Consider the following 13,870-nt stretch of genomic DNA (forward strand, 5'->3'; position numbering starts at 1 on the left):
AAATACAGTATTGGTCAGGATATAGGATAACAGTCATTAACACACACTGTTGAGGGGTCAAAATTGATGTGATGTATTGGGGTAGACTTTTGGTTTGTATAGGCAAACTCAAAAGAGTACAGATTCCTTTACCATGTATCTTGCAAAGATATCATATATTCTTGTAAAGAAATCTTTGCACAATTAAGTTTAAATGTATGTAATAAGTACACTCATTTCAAGAGTTTTTTAAATAACAAAAAATGGGGAGAAGCCACTGGTTAAAATTTTTCCTTTCTTTCCTTTCTTTCTTTTTTCCTTCCTTGAGTGTAAGGCTTTCCTTCCTCTCATTCATCAAATATTTGGCAGAATGTTTATTCTGTGTCAGATGTAACGTAGACTCATAAAGAGGCATTGCAGAATTTTACATAGTAGCCTAATTTTTTTTTAAATTTTGAAGTGTTTTTAATTTCAAAAAGATCACTTCAGGTGCAGGGTGGATAACAGGTTTGAGGAAGCTGATAATGATAAGAGGACAGAAATAATGGACATAGGCAGAGCAGTTATACATGATCAAACCTTGAGATATTGTGCAGATAATAAAAAGAATACAATAGAATACGTGTTGATTTGGACCAAGGGCCACATTATATTAATGTTATGAAAGCAAAGAATAAATATAAACACATGTGGAAATACATAAGTATTTGCTTTCAGGAAGGATAACAAAAATTCTAATATTAATTACTCTTAGCAAATGGAAGTAAAAATTAAAGAAATTGGATGAAAGTAGACATTTTATTTTAGTTTCTGTATTGCTCACATTCTTACAATGATTTATATAAGTTTTATTTTTTAACAGAATTAACAAGCTTAGGATTAGAGGCTATTTTGGTTTTTAATATATTATAAATTAAAAGTAATTATAATTACCATTTTAAAACATTTTCTCCAATTTATATTGTTCTTATAATTTCTCAAAAAAATTTATAGTTTTTAAATGTATGACAATATTGTATTAAGCTTCCTCATTTTCCTTAACTTTCTTTTCCCTAATAAATAAGGAATTAAGAAGCACAGTTTATAAGATACAGTTTAGGGGCACCGGGTGGCTCAGTTGGTTAGGCATCTGAGTCCTGGTCTCAACTCAGGTCTTGACCTCAGGGTGGTGGGTTCAGGCCCCACACTGGGCTCCATGTTGGGTGTGGAGCCTACTTAAAAAAAAAACAAAAAAAGATATAATCTAAGCCAAAACAAAAAACAAAACTAGAAAGCAGAAATTTTTATTTCAGCTCCCCCCTTACAGTTTATTCTGTTATCCGAATCTACTGCATATTTACCCTCAAAATGGGGCATATCTTTTTGCAAGAATTTAATTTTACACAGTCCTTACAGTACCTTTCCAATACACATTTGGGTTATTTTTGCTTGCAAAAGCCAAGAGGACACAATAAATACTTTGAGTGCATTCTATTACACTAGAGTAGAGAGACTCGAAACAAGATGAGTTGCCTGATTTCATGTTTGGTAAAAGATAAAATCCTAAGAAAAGGAATCAGGCCATCTGCAAGAATCCTTGCAGAACATTTATGGTATCATTTTTGGCTGTTTTAAAATTAGTTTCATACAATATTTGTCCTTTTGTAATTGGCTTATTTAACTTAGTATTAAGTCTCAAGTTTCGTCCATGTTGTAGCATGTGGGAGAATGTCCTCCCTTCCTAAGGCTGAGTACTATTCCATTGTATGTATACACCACGTTTTGTTTATCCGTTCATCTAGGATGGAACTTGGGTTGCTTCTACTTTTTGGCCATTGTGAATAATGATGCTATGAACATGAGTGTGCAAGGATCTGTCTGAGTTCCTGCTTTCATTTCTTTTGGGTTTATATCCCGCGGTGGAATTGCTGGACCATAAGACAACCCTGTGTTTAATCTTTTTATGAATCTGATGGTTCAAAAGATCCATCTTGTGTTATGTATATTTTACCGCAATAAAAAACAAAAGCAGGAACAATTAATTTTAGCTTGATATAAAGAATCTTACCTCACTGAAAGCTCTCTGTGCATCAGAGAATCTCCGACAACTCAACTAGCCTGTCTAACTCTCCATTTTCACACACAATCCATATTGTCTTTTCTGCATCCTACTTGTACATCTTTCGGTTCCATAATCTTTATATTATACCAGTCTTCCCATCCCAACAGGATGTGTGTCCTAACACACATACAGCCACTTTGGGACAGAGAAAGGATTCCAGCTCCTCAGATCCAAGCAGTTTATGTTTTTTTCTCAGATTCAAAATAGTTTGGAAGTCAGAAAATCTGGGTCCAATTTCTCTCTCTGCCATTTACTCAAATTGTAAATTTTCAAAAATCATTTAATGTTTTTTATTTGTTATTTGCTCATTTATTCCTTGTTTAAAGATTTATTTATTTATTTTAGAGAGAGAGAGAGAGAGCAGGGGAGAAGGAGAGGGAGAAAGAATCTCAAGCAGACTCCCCACTGAACATGGAGTCCAACGCAGGGCTTGATACTATGACCCTGAGATCATGACCTGAGCCGAAACCAAGAGTCAGACGCTCAAACGACTCAGCCACCCAGGCGTCCCTATTCATTTTTTAAAAACATATTGAGCACCAATAATTCTCCAGAAACTATGCCAGGTGCTACAAATGCAAAGGGATCATGACACAAATCCTCTGTGAAGAAGTTCACAGTTACTTGAGCAAGAAGAGCTGCCTAATACCTTTCACAGGGATAAAGTAAGTAACTTTTTAAAGTAATCCATGAAAAAGGGCTTTTATATTTTCAAGCATTAAATGCATAAAATATGATTAGTATTACACTGGCTCCCTATTACACTTAGGAAACTCTCAAATCCACATAAAAAATAGAGAAGGAGATTTTAACTAGAGCAGAGAATACCATTCTTTATTTGTACAGCAAAAAGAACAACAACAACAACAAAAAGGTATGACAAGTAATGATATTTTTTAGCATTAAAAATCTAGCCAAATTTAAACATTTGACTTATCCAAATCTTGCTCTCTTCCCATGAACCACATATTTATATTTACTGGTGACTCTCAAGATGTATTTCCATAAAGGGAAGATCTGTACAGCTTTCTCTCCCTTTAATTAAAAATGAATTAGAAAATTAGCAATTAGAAAAATAATAGAGGAAATAAGCCCTGCCTTATGAGGACATTTAACACGTCAGAAGAGGTCCTACAGGCAACCACTTATGGGTATACCTTAACTGACCTCATACATCAAAGAGCTAATAAATAAGGTGTGGTTGATGATAATAATACTGATTCAATTAGCCACCATTTCTCATTCTTCATTAATTTCTAATAAATAAATTGTCTTGTCTATTTTTTCTATTCAGTCCTAGGCTAAATGGAAATGTTAGTTGCATGGTTAATATCAGCAATTAAATGCCCTGATTATCTTAGTGTCAGCAACTCTAGTAACAATGCAAAAATAAACCAGCACTGATCTCTATTAAAATGCAATAAAACGGGCGCCTGGGTGGCTCAGTTGGTTAAGCGACTGCCTTCGGCTCAGGTCATGATCCTGGAGTCCCGGGATCGAGTCCCGCATCGGGCTCCCTGCTCGGCGGGGAGTCTGCTTCTCCCTCTGACCCTCCTCCCTCTCATGCTCTCTGTCTCTCATTCCCTCTCTCTCAAATAAATAAATAAAATCTTTAAAAAAAAAAATGCAATAAAACAAAATGTTTTATCCTAGGGGCGCCTGGGTGGCTCAGTCGTTAGGCGTCTGCCTTCGGCTCAGGTCATGGGATCGAGCCCCGCATCGGGCTCCCCGCTCTGTGGGAAGCCTGCTTCTCCCTCTCCCACTCCCCCTGCTTGTGTTCCCTCTCTTGCTGTGTCTCTCTCTGTCAAATAAATAAATAAAATCTTTTAAAAAAATGTTTTATCCTGGTTACTACATTGTTAACAAATAAAGATGCCTTGCTGCTGAAAAACTCACAAGCCAGGATGAAACATTGTCATTTAAACTAGTCAAATATTGGATCAACTTGCAAGATAATATGGGGAAGCAGTTGGAGGAAACAAAATGTCAGTAGCATCTTTCAGTGAGAAGTGTAGAGAGGAGTGTGCTACTTGGTTTCAGTTTCAGAAATTAGCAAGATTATTTGGAAATGATCGTTAGGATATCTGTATTAAAACAATAAAATATGTATTAGTCGTGTCCAGCGTTAAAATGTATACTCATTCAATGAACAAATGTTTCATGAGACTCAGAATTCAGGGAGGCTTCATAGAGAAAGGGATACACATACAGAGATGAAAGGAGAGTTAACACTGGCAAAGTCAGAAGAGTGAGAAAGTGTGACAAGTATATACATAGCAAGTACAATGCACAAGAAGAGCAAGAAGAGACATATCTTAGGAGTAACTCAGTATTTGAATATTAAAGGCAAAGGGGGAATACTTGATAGATGAGGCTGGAAAGTTGTCAGAGAGCAGATCAAGAAGGAGCTTGCAGAGAGTCTACTATGCTAAGCAAAATAAATCAGTCAGAGAAAGACAAATACCATATGATTTCACTCATATGTGGAATTTAAGAAACAAAACAGATGAACATAGGGGAAGGAAGAAAAAAAAGAGAGGGAGGGAGGCAAAGCATAAGAGACTCTTTTTTTTAATTTTATTTGACAGAGAAAGAGACACAGTGAGAGAAGGAACACAAGCAGGGGGAGTGGGAGAGGGAGAGGCAGGCCTCCTGTCGAGAAGGGAGCCCGACGTGGGGCTTGATCCTGGGACCCTGGGATCATGACCTGAGCTGAAGGCAGACGCTGAACGACTGAGCCACCCAGGCGCCCCGATTAACTATAGAGAACAAACTGAGGGTTGGTGGGGGGGAAGGTGGGTGGGAAGATGGTCTAAATGGGTGGTGGGCATTAAGGAGGGCACTTGTGATAAGCACTGGGTATTGTACGTAAGTGATGAATCACTAAATTCTACTCCTGAAACCAATACTACACTATATATTAACTAACTAGAATTTAAATAAAAACCTGAAATATAAAAAAAGGAGTTTGCAATCTCTTAAAGCATTTTGACTTCTTCCTGCAACAATACAAATGTCCCAAAATGTTTTAGCCAAGAATGACTTCGAGTGTTACAAAAAAGAGGAAGATGACAATCGTTGTTTTTTTGTAACCGTTTTTGAAATGCACCTGCTGACCGGAAACTAGTAGACCTAAATTGTGATAACATTTCAGTGCCTGTAGACATGGTTGTGCCAAAGGTATTGTGTTTGGAAACTGAGTGTGTCTTTATCTCTAAAATAACAGAATTTGCTTCAGAGAATAAATCAGTCCTCCTACCACATAGACAGGAAGAAACTGCAGGATGGAAAGAGGAGCCAGATGCACAGTTATTAGAACTGGCTAAAAAAGAAGCCACAGAATGGCAAAGATGTCTCTGCAGACATATGTGTCTGACATGGGGTAGGTGTTTAATGAGTACTTGCTCACTGAAAAGTACATTGGTACAGACTGTGGAAAGGGGAAATTACAGAGGAGACAGTGAATGCCAAGTCAGAGAGCAAGGTTGCAAAGACTAAAGGAATGGTTTTAAAAGCAGGAAAACACGAGAAAGAGAAAGGAGTACTAAAAAACAGCTGGAGGGAAAGGAAATGTGTAATCGTGATTTATTCTTAGAGGAGCAGAGTCCTAGTGAAAAAAGAGAGCACTGAGTAAATTCAAAAGAGGCTGTAATCCAGCTGCAGTCCACATAAGGAGGCATGAAATAAAGCTACATAGCACACAAGAGTCTGGAAGAGCGAGACTGGCTTACCTGAAAATTTAGCAAGGAGGAATTGGTGCCCAAAATGAAGCAAACCTGAGTAACACAATTATCTGTTTGGGTTTAATGTAAATGCATAGCAAGTCTGTTCTTCAATTTTTCCATGAGGAGATTAAATTTATGTTAAATAACCAGTTTGGATTGAAAGTCCAAATTTGAGAACCCCCATCAGACTTTGTCTCAAGTAGAAATATTTTATTTTATTTTTTTTTAAAGATTTTATTTATTTATTTGAGAGAGAGAGAATGAGAGAGAACACATGAGAGGGGATAGGGTCAAAGGGCAAAGCAGACTCCCTGCCGAGCAGGGAGCCCGATGCGGGACTCGATCCAGGGACTCCAGGATCATGACCTGAGCCGAAGGCAGTCGCTTAACCAACTGAGCCACCCAGGCGCCCCTCAAGTAGAAATATTTTAATCTGGAAAGATTTATAGGCAGATTGACTTCATATTTTCTAGGAAGCACCCTAGTTCTATTACCCAAAGAGGTCACAAAGCCAACCCGAGCAGTCAGTTTTGAGGCTGAGAATAAGGAACTCCAACCCTTCCCATCTTCTGTAGGTATAACAACCGTGGGCAGACGATGGCATTGACAGGAGGGATAGAGGGAGAGAAAAAACATCATTTTCTGATTAAGGGTAATTCTTGAGAACTATAAAACCTCATATTTCTATTTTACAATATGGAAAGCAACTCTGTATCTAAAATAAATTAGCAACCTTCTAGACAGCTTGTCAAGTGGATTCGTCCTTTCCAGAGAATTTTTTACTATGTTCTTTCTTGGGAAATTCAAATATTAATGTTGTTATCTTTGCTTCTATAATGATCCTTTACCAACTAAGATTTATCAAGCACATACTATATTATAAACTATGTGTTACTTCCATTATCTCATTTAATTTTTATACTCTTCATACAAAGTAAGTATTAGTAGTATTTCCATTTCAGATGAGACAAAACTCCACTTCTATTAAACTCCAGCACCCTTGTCGTTAAATCTTATTATGCTCTGCTACCTTTTTTCTACTTAGTTAACTTTCTCTCTTGCAGGAGGAATTAGATTGGATTTCATTGTTGTAGTCATTGAAGGACAAAGGTGGGGGTGGGAGGATATAAATAGATTTATTGACCATCAGCTTTGCACCAGACGTCACTTGGATGCTTTCCATACTATATTTCACTTGATGTTAACAACAATCCAAGGAAATTACCAGAACTTATTACATTACACAAGTAAGGAAACTGATTTTGCGAGTCTGTCACTTGCTTAAGGCCCATCAGTTACAAACAATGGAACCGAAATTTGAGGAAATATTTTACTCCAAATCCCACTAGTAGAACTATTGGTTTATATGCTTTCTCCCAAATTAATATTATACGTATGTTTCTATCAAGTATTAAAATACAATACCATATGATTTCACACATATGTGGAATTTAAGAAATTTAACAGATGAACACAGAGGGGAAAAAAGAGAGAGAGAGGCAAACCAGGAAACAGACTCTTAATTATAGAGAACAAACTGAGGGTTGCCGGAGGGGATGTGGATAGGGGGTGGGCTAAAGGGGTGATGGGTATTAAGGAGGGCATTGGTTGTGGTGAGCACTGGGTGTTAACTGTAAGTGATGAATCACTAAATTCTACACCTGAAACTAATACTACATTGTATGTTAAGTAATTGGAACTTAAATAAAAACTTGAAACTACAAAAAAATAAATAAATAAATAGGCACTCCTTAATATTCTAACTCTGTATGCATTGCTTAGATCGGTCTGTTTTATTAATGTTTTTCTCTAACAAGATTGGTAGATTTCATCCATACCCTGAGATCATCTCATTCTCCCTGAGACCATCTCATTACCAGATATTTTTATTTATTTTATATCTTATCTTGCTTCATAAGAGTGACCAGAGAAAGAAGCTTCTATATCTTTTACACAAAGAAACAATACATTTGTAAGGAATTGACAAGATGAAGGGGTTTGGACTGGGGGCAGTAAATCGTGAAATAGTAACTAGGAAGATAAGGGTTAATTTAACAAAGCTTGTACTGATTTCTTGGCTCCAAACTCCCCATCTCTGGTAAATGTCTTCCTTCGGGTCCTGGCAGGGTACCTCTCATATGACCTGTTTCAGGCAAGAGGAAGAGACCTTCCTGTTTCTGCCATTTTCTCAGATTCCTTCAGCTTAAGATATTCAATATGCCAAGGCGTCATATTTTGGGGTAGTGTGTTCTGAACCCCATCACCAACTTACCTTTTCACACCTGTTCCTTCTTCCAACAAAGGCACGGCACACAGCTCCGTTTTCTCCCTTAACCTCAGGACTGAATCCGGAATCTCCCCTCGGTGTCCCCTTGTAGCTTGCTGAATTCTTCCTGTGTAAACTGTGAGTATAACAAAATTTTAAAACTCTTTCTGGTTTCTCTCTCTTGATCTGCATCACCAAGCCTTGCCAAGGCAACATGGGTAAAACACCTGGCCTCTACCCATTAGAAGCCTGAAGCAACCCTCTCTGCCACCAGTCAGGACAATTAAAAATGTTTCCAGACATTGCCCAATGTTCCCTGGGGTGGGGGGAGAGGGACGACATAATTGCCCTCAGTGGAGAACTATGGTTTTAAAATATTCACTGTCAGGGTGCCTGGGTGGCTCAGTCATTAAGCATCTGCCTTCGGCTCAAGTCATGATCCCAGAGTCCTGGGATCGAGCCCCACATCGAGCCCCACATTGGGCTCCCTGCTTTGTGGGGAGCCTGCTTCTCCCTCTCCCGCTCCCCCTGCTTGTGTTTCCTCTCTCGCTGTGTCTCTCTCTGTCAAATAAATAAATAAAATCTTTAAAAAATAATAAAAACAAATAAAATAAAATATTCACTGTCAACCTCTGACCTTCAGTGGTGCTTTCCCTATATCCCTTATCTCAGTTTCTCCAACAATAGCTTAAGCACTTAATTCTGAATTAAACTTATTTCTGGCTTATGCAGAATAGCTTCTGTTTTCCTAACCAAAGCTGACTGAGAGATGTGACATTGACTGTCAATTTTTTTTTGGCATATGAGTAATCCAAAAGGTATTTAATCTGCTCATATAAAATATGTAAATAGAAGAACTTAAAATTTCACATGTTTTATGACATAACCTGTTCCTTTCCCACAGATACTTTTTTTTTCAATATAACAGAATCCTTACTTTTAAAAGAATATTATTTTAATATTTGGAAAAATACCCATGTTCTACCACTGATTGCAGTTTGAAGGAAAATATAACCTATTTGGCAAGGTTATTTCTTGGGAGATAGCTGCTGGCTTATATTTTTAGAATATGTTCATTGCAAGAGTTAGATTATAATTTACCAAAATGGTAAGTATAAAAAAGCCAACCAAAAATAAAAGTATTTGATGTGGTTGTGGTATAGATTATTTTGTACTATGGATGCATATGTAAGACACATGAGAAAGCAAGTTGTATTTTTCCTTAATTGTCAATGGCCTAACTGGACTAGAGCCAAGAAGCAGTAAACAGAAAGAACTAAGGCTTCTATGCTTCCTAAACTGGGTCAGATCTAGTTGACATCAGATTTTATTGACAAAACAAACAAACAACAAGGACCCCCCTTCTCATTTGTCCCTTGTAATTTCACCACGCTGCAGTTTGATTAATCTTCTCACAGATGATAGTTATAAAATTTTACTTATTTATACGACGGAGAAGCTTCGTGGGCTTTGAAATTCTCCAATGAAGGGTATTACAGAGGCGCCAGGTAACAAGAGATACAATATAAATCTTGACTGAATGTTTCAAAGTATAGAATTTCATGCCTTTCTTCTCCCATCTGTGCTCTAATCCTGCATCTGAGAAACAAAGCATCAGGGGCACTTCACAGTGTGGTGCAGAAAATATAAATAAAACTTAAAAAAAATCTCTTCTTCAGTAAGTCGGCACCCACTGAAGTCATGCCAGCCTGTGAATTACAGTTTGCTGAGGCTTTAGAAATGAGGATAAAATTGCAGGATATTATATCCCATGTGAAATGAAGAAATGTTTCTCCTTGTACATGCCATGTAACAAAACAATACTGTGACCTAAATTGATTTACTTTTTAAAATACTCTGTTTCTCGGTTTCCCAGATCTCTCATCCATATTCATCAGTCTGTTGTGCCAATTTTATAACGCTCAAGCTGTGGACTGAACATGGTATCAACCACAGTTCTGGGTGTGGTTCTATCCTGACCCAGGAGCATATGCATTTCAAGCTTAAGAAAGAGAAACAATTGCAACATGTTAACATTTGCTTATTTATTTTATCCCTGGAACCCGTAACATGTTAGTTGCTAAATATGTGTTGTAGGTATTACACACTTAGAACTTATAAAAATGATATAAAAACACCATAACGTGAAATCTCTGCTCCTGGTAGCATAAACAATTTCTTGGCCTTTAAAAAAATGAAATTGTACAGGTATCAATTGCATTTGGCTGAACATTATCTTTTCCTCTTTGTCTATCTGAAAAATATGCTTTATGTTATGTCCCCTATAAATCCTTCATTCCTAGCCCTGTCAACTGAGCTTTCGCTTTTCTGTTTTAATTTATTCAACAAATATTTACCAAGTCTCTACTATGTAACTGACTGTCTTCCTTGGGTTTATTAAGAAAAATGAGACATAATCCCTACCCTAAAAGAACTTACACTTCAGTGTAGGGGATGAAGAGTTGGCAGGAGAATATTTTGATCTATCACCCATGGCATTTTCCCCCTTCATGTGAGTCCGTGCCTTTCCCCACAACCCAGACATCATCTATTACATCAAAGAAGTGATGTTACATCAGAATCAGAAAAAAAAAATCACTATTTTTTTTGCAGACCAAGTTTCTTTCTTTTTAAATTTGAAATGTAATTAGCATGCAGTGTTATGTTAGTTTAACATACAGTACAGTATCATGATTCAACCATTCTATATATCACTCAGTGCTCATCACAGTAGGTGTACTCTTAATCCCCTTTATCTATTTCACCCATCCCCCTAGCCACTCCTATTCCTCTCCTCTGGCAACCACCAGCTTGTTCTCTGTATTTAAGAGTTTGGTTTTTTTTGTTTGTCTCTCTCTCTCTCTCTCTCTTTTTTTTTTTTTTTTTTTGCTTTCTTTTGTTTCTTAAATTCCACATGAATGAAACCATATGGTGTTTTTCTTTGTCTGACTTATTTCACTTAGCGTAATACTCTCTAGGTTCATCCATGTTTTTGCAAATGGCAAAATCTCATTCGATTTTATGGCTGATTAATACTCCGGTGTGTGTATGTGTGTGTGTGTGTACCACGTCCTCTTCATCCATTCATCTACTGATGGACACTTAGGTTACTTCCATATCTTGGCTATTGCAAATAATGCTGCAGTAAACATAAATATGCATGTATCTTTTTTAATTAATGTTTTTGGAATTTGGGGGGTTTAATACCAGTAATGGAATTATTGGATCTTATAGTAATTTTATTTTTAATTTTTTGAGGAACCTCCCTACTGTTTTTCACAGTGGCACCAATTTGCATTCTTAGCAACAGTACACTGGGGTGGGTGTCTTTTTCTCCACATTCTTGCTAAGAGTCACCTGGGTGGCTCAGATGGTCGGGCGTCTGGCTTCGGCTCAGGTCATGATCCCAGGGTCCTGGGATCGAGTCCCACTTCGGGCTCCCTGCTCAGCGAGGAGTCTGCTTCTACCTCTGTCTCTCTCTTTCTGTCTTTCATGAATAAATAAATAAAATCTTAAAAAAAAAAGAGTTGTTATGTCTTGTCTTTTTGACTCCAGCCATTCTGACAGGTGTAAAGTGTTATCTCATTCTGGTTTTGATTTGCATTTTCCTGATGATTAATGATGTTGAGCATCTTTTCATGTGTCAAATCAGAAATCAGAATCAGAAAAAAATTTTAATGTCAAATACCTAGTCCTTAAGAAGCATTACAATATAAAGAGCACAAAGGAAAGAAATTCCCTTTTTTCTAGCCTACGTATATTTTCCTGGGAGAGATCTAGGAATAAATAGACATTGTGAGTCCCTCATTTAAACTGCACATGTAAATTAACACTCACAAAGAGAGATCATATTCTGGACCATAAAACGAACAAAAAAAACAAATTTAAAAGAATTAAAAGTATAATTTGAAACAAAACTGAATTAAACAAGAAATCAGATAACTGGAAAATCCCCAAATATTTGGAAATTATATAACACATCCTTGTATAACTAATGGGTCAAAGAGAAAGTCACACAAGACACAGGAAATTAGAAAATATTTCTAATTGAATTAAAATAAAAACTCAATATATCAAAGTTTATAGGATAAACTGTAGATAATGTAGTGCTTAAGGGGAAATTTATAGAATTGATTGCTTATATTTAAAAAAAATCAATAACCAGAACTTCTATTTTAAGAAATCATAAAAAGAAGAGCAAATGAAACCATATGAAATCAGAAGGGATATAATAAAGATAAAAACAAAAATAACAATAGAGAAAGTCATTTAAACCAGTAACTGTTTTTTTTTTTAAGAAATCAGTAATTTTAATAAACCTGTAGCCTGACAAATGAACAGAAAAGGAGAAGACATAAATTACAACTATCAGAAATCAAAGAGGTGACATCACTACATATTCTACAAACATTAAAACATGAACAACACCACATTAGTTTGCTAGAGCTGCCTTAACAAAGTACCACAAATTGAGTGGCTTAAACAACAGAAGTTTATTGTCTCACATTCTGGAGACTAGAAGTTCAAGTTCAAGGTATCAGCAAGGATCATGTTCCTTCTGAAGGTACTAGCAAGGATCTGTTTCAGGATTCTCTCCTAGTTTCATAGTTTCTTGGCTTGTGACAGCATAACTCCAATGGCATAACTTCACACGGTCATCTCCCTGTGTGCATGTCCGTCCAAATGTCTTCTTTTGGTAATAACACCAGGTATACTGAATTAGGGACTGAACCTACTCCAGAAGGACCTCATCTTAACTACTTCGGCTAATAATCTATTTCCAAGTAAGGTTACATTCTCCAGCACTGGAGATTAGGACTTCGCTATGGTTCCAGTGTTTGTGCACAACCCTCCCATCCTACCCTCACATTCATACGTTGAAATCCTAACCTCCAAAGGTGATGATATTAGTAGACGGGATTACTGAGAGGTGCCTAAATCATGAAGGTGGAGTACTTTTATAAGAGACTCCATAGAACTCCCTGGCCCCTCCCACTGTGTGAGGATATGTTGGAAAAGTCTACAACCCAAAAAACTGTCCTCACCTGGCTAGGCTGGCATTGACTTCCAGCCTCCAGAACTATGAGCAATACATTTCTGTTGTTTGTAATTGACCTAGTTGATGGTATTTTGTAATAGCAGTCTGAATGGACCAAGGCAAACTTCAACATAGGTATTTGGGGGACGTAATGCAAGCTATTACACATAATGTCATAAATTAGACACTCAAATGAGATTGAAAAACTCCTCTAAGGACATAAGCTGTCCAAACTCTCTCAGGAAGAAATAGGCAATCTCAATAATGCTATATCTATAAAACAAATTAAATTTGTTGAATTTGTAGTTAAAAGATTTAGACAAAGAAAAACCCACACACGGTTAGCTGTGCTAACAAAGTCTACCAAATATTGAATCAATTAATATTTTTATAAATTCTACAAATTGTTCCAGAATAAAGAAACATTTTTCAAATCATTTTATGAGCGAGTGTTACTCTGATGCCAAAACCAAGCAAAGACATAAAAAAAAAAAAAAAATGCAGGCCAACATTCCTCATGAACTTAAAAGCAACATTTTTCAAAAAGTTCTATTAAAAAATTCAGTAATATGGGGCACCTGGGTGGCTCAGTCATTTAAACATTGGACTCTTGATTTCAGCTCAGGGCATGATCTCAGGGTCCTGGGATCAAGCCCGATGTCAGGCTCAAGCTCTGTGCTCAGTGGGGAGTCAGCTTGAGGATTCTTCCCCTGTCCCTCTGCCCCTCCCCGCTCACCTTCTCTCTCTCTGTCTCTCTCTCT

General features: G+C 37.0%; 1 long non-coding RNA gene across 1 annotated transcript in view; it reads left to right on the plus strand.

Moving 5' to 3' along the window:
* The first annotated feature begins 8,115 nt into the window (after positions 1-8,115).
* The window catches only part of LOC123847542 (uncharacterized), a 55,482-nt gene continuing 49,727 nt past the window's right edge, over positions 8,116-13,870 (plus strand). Inside the window, exon 1 of the long non-coding RNA XR_006791564.3 lies at positions 8,116-8,209. This is a non-coding gene — a long non-coding RNA (uncharacterized LOC123847542). The remainder of the gene's footprint in view (positions 8,210-13,870) is intronic.

The sequence above is a fragment of the Mirounga angustirostris genome, unplaced genomic scaffold (genome assembly GCF_029215605.1).
Source record: "Mirounga angustirostris isolate CCGP_5_RB_7025 unplaced genomic scaffold, mMirAng1.0.hap1 SCAF_2, whole genome shotgun sequence".
NCBI classification, from domain to species: domain Eukaryota; kingdom Metazoa; phylum Chordata; class Mammalia; order Carnivora; family Phocidae; genus Mirounga; species Mirounga angustirostris.